Source organism: Pezoporus flaviventris, unplaced genomic scaffold (genome assembly GCF_033815535.1).
Source record: "Pezoporus flaviventris isolate CSIRO_AGI_PZ_B2104156 unplaced genomic scaffold, CSIRO_AGI_Pfla_v1 ptg000078l, whole genome shotgun sequence".
In the NCBI taxonomy this organism is placed as follows: domain Eukaryota; kingdom Metazoa; phylum Chordata; class Aves; order Psittaciformes; family Psittacidae; genus Pezoporus; species Pezoporus flaviventris.
This window is the reverse complement of record NW_026892626.1, coordinates 10,787,593-10,798,964: the sequence shown is the minus strand read 5'-3', so window position 1 is coordinate 10,798,964 and position 11,372 is coordinate 10,787,593. Positions and strand designations below refer to the sequence as shown.

Genomic DNA, 11,372 nt, shown 5'->3' with positions numbered 1-11,372 from the left:
CATCCCCAGACCAGACCAAAAAGTGAGCATAAACAGGTATATGTTGATCTAAACTGCAGGCCCCAATGTACTCGTTATTTTCTCAACAAGGATAAGAAGATTCCAGTAGCTACAGCTTCCCTTGGAGAGGTCTCCTCTGTCTACTTACCTGCTGCTTACGGAATAGCACTCTGCAGAGGGTTTGCTGACCCCAAATATGAACCGAGATTTAATGACACCATCAAGCTAACCTTGCTGATGTCCCGGGGGGATGATGGTGTTCTGCCCTTGACAGTTCTCCTCACAGAAACGTCTCAGTTGCTCTATAGGAGACAGCAATAAATTCAGTGACATACTCAGAATGTACAGATCCTGAACCAAGTGTAATTTCACTGACATGCATGAAGTTACATCAGAACTGATTCACCCCAGTAAGTTAAGACTTCTGCTGTCTGCATCCTCATTGCCCTTGAAAAGCATGCGCACCGTCAGCCCACAAGGACAGAGTCATTGCTTGCTCAAACTCAAGCCCCAGAATGGGCTCCCATGGTCCCAAGCTCACCTGGTCCCTCGGGAGGTTGTAAATGCTGTGTTGAGGGGCTCACTGCACCACAATGGTATGTCCAGATAGGCTAGGCAAAGCCTCCGTCCTGCCACAGGAAGGCAGCGAACACATTTCCACTGTTCCTGAATACAAGCTGTGAAAAAGTAGCCTCTGGATTGGATCTGGGGGCTCTCATGTCACATAAAGTAGGAATTAGTGACCCAAAGGACCCAAGTTGTTTTGGTGGGAACACTTCCCTAAATGACCGATTTTTTATTATTTTTTTTTTTTAGGAGGAAGGAGATTGACTTTCCAAAAGCTCTTTTCTCGTTGGTGCTAAGGCAGTGTGCCCTTGGCTTCTTGTGATCATGGGACATTCAGCAGTAAGCACTCTCTGAGTTTCATTGATATTTTCAAGGGTAGGAGAGAACTTCACTCTGTTCGAGTACCACTCTGCCAAAGATTAAAAGCTTATGAGGGTGCCAATTATATAACCTGACTGAGCTGCATTGTCAGTGAAGAGCTTTGCAGGATGCATTCTGGCTTCACGGGATGGAAATTCAGCTTTTATTCAAGTAGTCTGATTTGGTGATTTTACTGTTTAATCCATGTAGCTGCTGTGATCAGTCAGAAGCAGTAACTGAAAGGGAAGCTGCTCAAATTAATTCTACCACGATTTTACTGTGTTGATGCTCCTGTATCTCTTGGGTAGCGTGCCAGAAAGACCATTTCAAGACAAGACTTGATGCATGCTGCACTGGAGACAACATATGCTTACACTGTGTGACAGAGCCCAAAGCTGAGATGTTGGACAGGACCCAAGTAGGTTCCCACAGTGCAGTGGGCACTTCAGATCTGGCCTGGAAGTTGCATAGCCACATTCATGCTGAATTATATGCAGATCAGTAAAACCTGTCTCCTAGCTTATTACTGTAGGCCCTGTACCAAGTCATATACAACCATACTGTAAGCTGACCGTGTCAGTTTAAGAGACCATTTCTTCTCTTCCTGATCCGTGGATACATGGACTGTATTAGACTGCCTTAGGTTGCCAGGCCTTTGGGACAGGGACAGTCCTTTGCTTACAGGTCTGGGTGATACCTTCCATCTTGTGGTCTCACTCTTGAACAGTGAGTTGCAAAGTGCTCCTGCAGTAACAACAGCTCCTCCTTCTGTAGCAGGAGGACAGAGCAATAAAACTGCTGCTTTTATAGGAACAGAGAAAAACTATCAGCAAAATGTATCTGAAGGAAAACCAATGCTGAGCTTATTAGCCAAGTTGCATACAAGCTTAAAAATATATCACTCTAGATCTGGAAATTTATGTTCAAAGCCACAAATTCAGAGTTAATTTATTATACAGTAGATTTCCAGCTCCACTGAGCTTAATGGGATTTGTTATTCTGTTAAATGGGCTTTTCCCTCAGAGCACCTTGTTTCATTAGACCATTTAACAGAGCTTTTCGTGAATAAGGTGTGTAAACACAACACAGCCACACCAGCTGGCCCTTTGTTTTGCACACTGAAGTGCTAATTCCTCTTACTGGCTGTGAGTGCACATGTACTGCACTCCGTGCATGAGCGTATGCATGTACTATGGTCATGGAGGCAAGGGAAGGTGGTGGGATTTCTCTTACCCGAAAGCCAAAGAGGAACTGCAGGGAATTTCACAGATCCCTGAGAGAAGGCTTTGACTTGCTAATGGTCTCCAGTATGTTTACAGCTCAAATTTGGAACCACCTTCCTTGCACTAACAGAGTCAACAACAGGTTCTACAAGAGCCAGTTAGCACTTTGGGACTTGACAATGTATACAGAACTGTCTGTAATTAATAACACTTAGATCTGTAGCAGGACTATGTGGACCTGACAAAATCAAGGCCTCAAGACTCCCTCTGTTTCCTGTAAAGTGTCTAAAACGTAAGCGTCAACACAGAAAAAGAAAACACAATGAAGGCAAAAGATCAAGCTCCCATTTCCTGCGAGTGAAACCACAGCATGGAAGCAGCACATGACCCTGGCAACAAACCCAGGAGTGAACCCAAGCTCTGCTTTTTCATTCAGCACCTGAATAAAACTCCTGTTCTGATGGTCCCACCCCAGTGTGCCCAAATTACATGCTGGCCTTCTCAATGTCTGTCTCTCTGATGAGAAAAGAGATCCTTCTATTCCAGGGCTAATCAGAATGTTAATTTTCTATCTACTTCAATTTTTCAAAATGAGAGTTCTTTGCCATTCTGACCAGCAAGTTGACAGTAAATGCTATAACCCTTAGTCAAGCAATACATCCATTAAGGAAACATTTTGCACCTTTTTTTGCTACAGTCTTATACTGCACAACTGACTGACCTCCACATCATTACAATCATTTAATTTTCAGATACAAGATTGTGATGTTTACCAAGGAAAACTTCAAAGCAATTTCAGCAGCTATTAGGCATTGTCAGTGAAACTCCATTTATGGTGAAGAACAAAATAAACCCCACAAAAATGTCAAGGCAAACAAGAAAGTCAATGTCTCAATTCCTGACAATAACAACAAATCTAGTGTGAAATGGCATGAGTTTTCCCCGGATATCCATTTTGTAACTTGTACAGAATAGACATCTTGTTGAAAATAAAATTAATGTACAGAGCAAGGACTGCACAAATTAATAAAAGCTGTGGCACTTGAAATGGTTTCTTTCTCTGTTGCTTTCATTTGTGTATGTATTCATGACTGTGTGTAAATCTAAATATATTCCCAAGCCTGAGGGCAATGTTGATTCAGAAAGGCAGAACACAAATTAAAGAGTCAATGAGCTGTTGAAATAAACGACAAAACTCTCTTGACTTCAGCAGAGACAGAATTTTGCCCCAGATGTTTGGGCCAAACTTATCAACAGCCAGAAGGCAGTAAATTTGATCTCTGAAATCCAGTGAATAGAAGGAGGAAAATGGTCTCCAGACTGTTCATCTGGTCTGTAAAAGTTTCCTGAAAATGTATCAGACAATGCTCAAACTTGCTTTCCTACCCCCACCTTGTCGTACATCTGGTGACACCTCTTTCTCCACTACCTCAGGGATGGTGTAAGCTCCTTAAGTAGATGTGTCAATCTAGAGTTAGGTGGAGTAATTACAAAGCTTCATGTGACATAGGCCAAATCAGAATTTACCTTCAAGATGTGACAAATGACCCCATGCTTACTTTGTGTTAAGAGCATGCAGTGGGAGGACTAGTGCAGACGAGCTCATGTGGTATATACATCCACCCATGGCACCATGTATTGTGCTATATACACAAGGCTATACTGGTTACGACTACTCCATCCTTGAATTTTCTCATCTTCTCACACTTACCCTTACAGCTGCCATCCTGAGATATAGAGAAGAAGCATGGTCTCACATTTCCAGATGGAGGCACTGAAAAAAACGGAGACCATAATTCAACCTTTTTAATGTATTAAAACTGGTTTCAGAGCCTGTGTTAGAGAGAACATAAATTTCATGAAGTGTGCAATGAAGCCTGCCAAGATATCTGTTGATCTCCCTTGGTGGCCCACCAACGCCTGCATGACAATGGTGTCCTTGCAGTTTATTTCACTCTAGCTGCTCTGGACCATGCACTGAAGAGCAATCTGGACATCACTGTCAGCTCCCTCAGAGACCAAGAAGCCTGGACAATTTCACTGATGTTGCCTGTGCATATTGTTAAAGGACTGTGGAAGATGTCCTTGGAGGTCTCAGGCATTGCCCTGACTCTCAGGTTTTGACCACCCCAAGTAACCTAACCACAGACTGACCACGGAGGGAGGCTGTGAGGCTGCACAGGAACAGCCATTCTCTTGAACCTGGCTATGGGTTCCTGAAGCATCCTGGAGGATGGGGACAGCATGGCATCAGCTCCTCAGAAACCCTAAATGCCCTTGCATTTCTGGATTTGCACCCACTGCCGGTGATCCAGTGGTCCCTGGGCAAGCTTGTCTACTGCACCCAGACCAAGGGGTTGGCTGACTGCATCGGGAAAATGAGGTGCAGCAGGACAGGCACTGGTTCCAGCAGGTTGCCTGATCCTACAAATGAACCTTCTTTCTATTGGCATGAGCACAGATCTTCTCTCTTCTTGTTATGGTGATAAAAAGCAGCACTAATACCCAACAACTACCAGACAGGTAGAATTTAACACCATCATTATAATAACAACAGTCTTCAAGCAGAGTGGAAGTCACAGCAGAAGAAAGCACCAGCTTAAGGTGGAATGATGCATGCCTGGGACAACCCCTACTGCTCTCATTTTTGTGGTATTTATGTTTCATTACCTAGTAGTTCAGAGTGCCTCTGGGAGTAAATCCCTCCTGGATGAATCCCAAGGTCACTTCCATAGCTGCAGGTTGGAGAAATGCACTGAAGCCTGGCCAGCTGATAATCTTTTGCCTTGCTTATGCCAACTGAATCCTTTCTTTTCTTGGACAAACTTATCTGGGAGCTAGCTAGACTGCAGGCCTCTGTTAAATAATGATGATTATGTTCTTTTTGCTCAATGCTGACAAAGAATTATAGCTCCTCATTTAGAGCTCATTTCAAAACCATGAGATTCTGTAATTGAAAGTGGCTGAAGCTAATTTGATAACCCAGTTCTGAAGACAGCCGACTAACTACTTTCCCTTTGTCCTTTCAGCAGTAATGGCCTTGTCAGGAAAGTCTTCTGTGCTACTTTTAAGAGGGCAGTTATGATGGAGGTTGAAAACTATTGTTCCGTGACAGGCTGCAATTGCAACATTGCCTTCAAGTTCCCAGCAAGGCCAGGGGCATGGCAGGAGGTTCAAATGCCTTCCAGCCGCAACTGCTATCTAAAATACCCAAGTGCTCACTCTCTTGAGGCTCTGGCTATTGCACTCACCAAGGTGCAGAGCTCTGACCTGGAGAGCATCTGACACTTCCCCAGTTGATGAGGATATTTGTTGGATTCCCCCAGGACGGGACAGAGAAAGGTGTTTCTGTGCCCATATAATGCCTGGCAGCTCCCTCAGAGCTGCCACACTCTATGTCACACGAGACAGAGTGGTCACACTGGACCACTGACTAAATCCCACATCAGGACACCCTGAAGGCTCCTCCTCACTTAGTGCTGCCATTAGCTGCTGTACTGGGAGGCTACTGGTTAGATACAGCAAATCCCCTTCTTGTGCTTAAGCCGTGCATTAAATTTCTACAGCACAGACAGGAAGGAGAGGAGCTCTGTTTACCCCAGTGGACAGCCTAGAGCAGGGACACATGCCCACACACTGCTGACTGCACTGGCAAAATACCTTCAGTAAGGAACACACGCCAGCAGGATTCCCTGGCAATGCTTGCTGCCCTGAGAAAGGTCAAAGCAGCCTAAACAGGCAATACAACAAAAGACGGAAGAGAAAGCCTAAATGCAATGTCTGCCTAGTGCTCTATCTGCCAAACTGCTGTCTCTGCTTTGCTCTTGTGATTAACAGCCCTGATCCCTGAACACATTTACCCCGCTACAAGCAGTAGTGCAAGAAGCCCCTTTTACTCTGATTCTTGTCTGTAGCCTGTTCGCATCTGCATCTCCGAGTGCAGTGGGCTCAGGAGATGAGTCTCCTTATGCCTCCTTTGCAGTGATCACCGAGGGAAACCTGCCCATTACAGGATGTGCATCTTTGGTATCTAAGTAAATATTTCCAGGTGTACTGTGGATTCTGGGCCTTCCCCCTGGTAAACGGAGGAAATGTAAATAACGCAGCAAACATTTCTCTTGCCATAGCCTAGAGCTGTGCTCAGAACTGCTCTAGCTGTTGTAGTAATTAGCATAAGCAAATTGCTAAATTGTGTGCTGTGATAAAATGATGGATTACAGCATGGAAGAAATCATTAACACATTGATTAGCAGCACATGCCTTCAAAATCACTATCTAAGCAAATTCTGAGGATTGTGGGGGCTTTGTAAATGTTACAAGCACTGCCTTCCATAAGCAAGAATCAGGAAATGCTAATGTATAAATTGCCAAAGTACCACCATCAAATTCTAACTATTAAAGTTGGTTCTCAAATGGTTTCTAATATTTACTGCAGGCTGTTCACATGGGGCTCCTGTTCTGTGTCTCCCAGTACTCAGAGGGAAATGGCTGTAACAGTGTCTGTCCAAGGCAGCATCTGACACTGGGAGCTTCTCCAGGTTTCCTGGTGCATGTCCCCCTGTATCTCTGCCTCTGCTGCATGTATTTTAAGCATTGCACAGCAGTGGATGGTGCAATGGTGTGGTCATACCACACAATGTATACCTCCTAGCAGAGCAAAAAGATCATTTATGTACAGCATGATAATACCATTGTAATTTTTTTGCAGAATAGTTTTGTTTTGAATGTAGTGGGAATCTCATTTTCTTCTGCTTTATTAAAGGAAATGTTTCCCTACACTTGCATATTGAAAGAAAAAAGTCTGTGTGGTTCACTGGCAGCATCTGCTGCTAGGTATTCCCTTATGGTGGCTTTAATAATCAAAATCAGCCTGTTATTGCCAGAGCTAATAGAAGTAGCTCTGGCAATAACTTCTTATTCAGCACAAGTACTCTGCAGTTTATAAAATTACTCATTTGAATGGGTTTCCTTTTATTAGGATTAGCAGGCCCCTCTACGCCTCCCCCACCTCTTATTTCAAATGAAACACACATATTGAATTTTAATACATCACTGTTACAAAAACGTGTGTGTCAATAATGGCTAGCTGCTGTGCAACAGGAATACAGGAACCCCCCCCCCACCACCATAGCTCTGTGTCAGCACATATACCTAATCCCAGAGGATTCCCAAATTCATTATCAGCAGAACATAAAATCAATACAAGGCTGTGATTTCACTTATTGACTTGGGTACTGCCATGGTAAGGAAGATTATACCTGTAGGTGCTTACTGCCAGAAAGTATGAACACTCACAACCACCGATGGTGGAGAGGATAAATCCATGTGCAGGGACACCAGAGGCTCTGTCTGGGTTGCAGAAATGCTCAGCTAAGTCCTTCCCTGCCTTTAACCATACTCAGAACTCAACTGGTGCAGTTCAGAGAACAACCCCACCTGAAAGAGATCTGGTTATCACAGCTTGGACCTCCAGAGGTCCCCCCTTTGCTCCAGTGCATCCCCCTGCCTGTGTCTTCTGGCATTTCCAGCACTTCTCTCTCTATGTATGCAGAACGCTCCTGCACCTTCTTGTGTTTTTCCTTTATTTCTGACACCATTCTGCCTTCTAAAATGTGTTGGTCTCTCCTATCAGCCATTTGCCCAGTAGGACCCGAGGTTTAGCTATTCTGATTTTACAGATCCCACAGCACACAGGTCATTAAACCTGTTTTGGGTCCTACAGTGGACTGGATGGGAAAAGATAGTATCTGAGAAATGTTTGCATTTGTTTTGCCAGAGGTAAATATCAGGGATTCCCTCTGTTTCACTGTGAGATTAAATTATGGACATGGAAATTAGTGACCAGTGATTTCATGGCCTGCATCCGTAAACGAAAGAGAGTTTCACTAAGAAGGTAATTTATTTCACTTAATTAAACCCACTGATTTGCAGTCTGGATCCATTCAATAAAATGCCTTTTAAATAAATAAAAGAATACCTTTTGAAATGGAAAGATTTGCAGATATGATCTTCAGTTCCTGCTGCAAGGCAGTTCTTGGAAATCAGAGGCAAAGCACTCTTCTCCAAGGAGAGTCCATTTTATGAGTGCTTCGTGGCTTACTGAACTGCTTACTGCTTCTCTCCCAAGATCTACCATCTAATTGGAATGCCTTTTTTAATTTTTTTTACTAATTAGGCAATTTTATACATAGTTCTAAAAGCACCTCTCAGGACAGCATTAATTTTAATAGCATCTTAAAATGACGAATTCAAGATATGCCACTAAGTGAATATATGTAGTTAATAGATTTTCTTCTTGCTGCACTTGCTTGGCACTGCATTTGTCACAGCAGTGTCCTGTTTTGGCACCATTCTCATCCATTCCTTGTCCACTGATTTTTATAATCACAACATATCATTCACTAGCAGGATAATTTCTGCATTACCATACAGGCAATGTCACATACTTAACAAACTCTTCATAAACATTTACATCAGGAGCTGTCTGTGTTAGACATCAAATGTTCTCTTCTGGAGGAGTCTGCAGTTTCACCTACTGTTATGGTAAATCATCTCCCAGAAACAGCCTCAGAAATATCCTGCACAAATTTAAGTGTCATAACTTCCACAAACAGCCTTCACATAACCAGACACAGAAAACTGTCCAGATTCTTCATCAGCAATAAGGAACCTGCAGGCTGCAGACAATGCTGATGAATACAGCAGCCAGCCCCTCCACTAGATTGCACCTCTCAGACCAGCCAGACTAATAGCATGAGTCTAATAGCATGAGTCCCTGTTTTCCTATTTTTAGTAGGATCTTCCCATTTTCGTCCTTCTTCAGGGAGTCTGAAGACACTTGACATTGTTTGTGGCTGTTTGAAGAATACATGCTGTTTCACAGTAACACAAAGCAGCACAGTACTTCCTAAATTTGTCTTCCATCCCCTTTGAATTTGGAAAGCTGGTTTGTTAAGCCTAGACTTTTGAGTACTTATTCAAATGGAGCTTGCACGTAAAAGCTATGCAAGAGCAGAAATGAAGCTTGCTGCCATTAGTCCCAGAAGAACACAGACGCTGAAAATCTGAACCCAGGGAGGATAGCTATATTTTCCCAGTTAAATTTGAGTGATTTCACTTGAGTACTTACACACTTTTTTTGTACTTCATGATAGCAGTAGCCACGAAGAGCACAACACTGCAGAGTTAAAACTACTTGCTGTGCTCTTCAGCACACTGAAACTATTTGGTTGTCAGCTAAACCACAACACTTGTGTCCCTTCTAGAACCATCTAAAATTTGATTAATTGAAGAAGAGGAAACAAAACCACTGGTAAGTCCTTTACAGCACACAAAGCAATTGCTTCAGTGTTTTATTTCAACTTGTCTCCCTGGAGCCTAGTAATAAAGACTACAACTGAAGACCTGCTATCCAGCTGGGGCCAGGAGTAGATATGAACAAGGATGGAGGCTTCAAAAGGGCTTGTGTTTTCTGGCCTATCTTCTCACTGTTGATAGAACATAGGGCAGTGGCACGGAACAAAGAGGAAGAGCAAAGCTGATTCGGCAGGTCTGGGAATAAGCCCTCAGGAGGGCCAGCTGAGAGCAGCTGTCCTAGGGACCCTTGGAGAAACCAGAATGGAGGACCTCATATACGGAAAGACAACATCTCTGTAGCTTTCAGGAGAGGAGGAAGACAACAGCTGGCCTGGATGCAGGAAACGGGAGGCATGCAAAGCTGTAAGGCTCGCACTGCACACAGGTTTCCCCTTCCCTGGCTGTTTGCATCACTTCCCAGCCAGCCCCTGACAGCAGCTACCTACCAGGTGCCAGCTTACACCTACAGCAGAGAGAAGGATTTCAGGACACAGCATCCTCCTTACTCAAAATGCCATAAAATTGTGGTGCATTAAACGTTATAGTTGATGAAACCCTTGTTCCACTGAAAGCGATTCCAAAACTACCTCTGACTTCAATGGAGCAAGTATTTTTCCCATCCCACTCTCCCTCTGAGCAGTTCTGTTTCCTGTTATCACTCATTCGATTTTTATGAAGCTCTTCCAAACATTTGCAGAGGAAGTTAACTGATTTCATATCTTCTGGTTTTAACACTTCTGTAAAAGAATTGTATTCTTTGACCTAAAAGGAATCTCTGTCAATATACATTTCAGGTTTTCCATCTTGGACAGTTCATTTTTGAAAGAATCAATAAAGGTCATACTATGTAAAAATGCACAGCCTGAGCAGAGTGCAGAAAAGACCACAGAACTGCTCAGTGTTTCCACAGCGATGCATCTATTTCTTTTTTATCAGCAGATGGTACGGCTGACATCTGCAAAAGCAAAGGGCACAGCTGGGTTACAGCTCAGGTTGTGGAAAGCAACAACATCTACTATGTGTCACCTGTCTGGACTACATAATTCATCCTTCTCTGAGAACAAAGTGCTTCCCCTATGAATAGAAAATGACCGTGTTTCCTATTTATGACAAAAGTGATGCCTCGACCCTTGTGGGGACAGAAGAGCAAGGAAGGACCTGTAGCATTAACAAACAGGTATGATATTCATAACAAAAAGCAAAGCTACCAACCTTCAAGGTGCTTTATACGTTCTGGAATTGAAACCCATTTTATGGAAAAAGTTAACTTAAAAGCAATAATCAGGATTTTGACAAAAAAAGCCAAGACTTTTTCCTGTGGGAATGCATTTGTTTCAGTACTGCATCATTTGTTAATGCAATGGCAATGTTTGCATTGAGGATGCTGAATGATGTGGCCTTGGAGTGGCTGGAGCACCATAGTGGCAGGGAGGGCTGGGGGAAAGGGATGCCCACATGCCACATGTCCAGGTGGCACCAACAACGTGCTCCCCCTGCTCTCTGTCCCCAGCTGGCTGCAGGTACTGATAGTCATTTCAAACAGAGAGAGAAACAGCTTTCAGTCCTGGGAAAAGAGTTAGTAAGCAAACCCAAAGAAGGTTTCAGGAAGTTTCCAGCCACTCTGCAGAAACTGGTGAATTTTAGATAGCACTAATTGTGTTTTTTCTGGCTTTACTGTCCAGCACTGCTAAAATGAGCTTTTTAAAGTTCTGTTGTGATTCAGTCCGTGCCAAGTGCTTCCCAGTCTGGATTCCACCTCAGGTATTCTACTTCTGTGCATTACTTGAATGTACTGACCCAATATACAATATTACAGATAAGGGATGTCTGTGGAGAAGGATGTTACTGAATGCAGAACAAACAGTT

At 43.4% G+C, this 11,372-nt stretch overlaps 1 long non-coding RNA gene across 1 annotated transcript in view; it reads right to left on the bottom strand.

Annotated features, from left to right (window-relative positions):
* Positions 1-810: 810 nt before the first annotated feature.
* LOC133279870 (uncharacterized) overlaps positions 811-11,372 on the bottom strand; it is a 55,445-nt gene continuing 44,883 nt past the window's right edge. Inside the window, exons 2-3 of the long non-coding RNA XR_009747000.1 lie at positions 3,862-3,924; positions 811-1,163 (exon numbers count right to left, since the gene is read on the bottom strand). This is a non-coding gene — a long non-coding RNA (uncharacterized LOC133279870). The remainder of the gene's footprint in view (positions 1,164-3,861; positions 3,925-11,372) is intronic.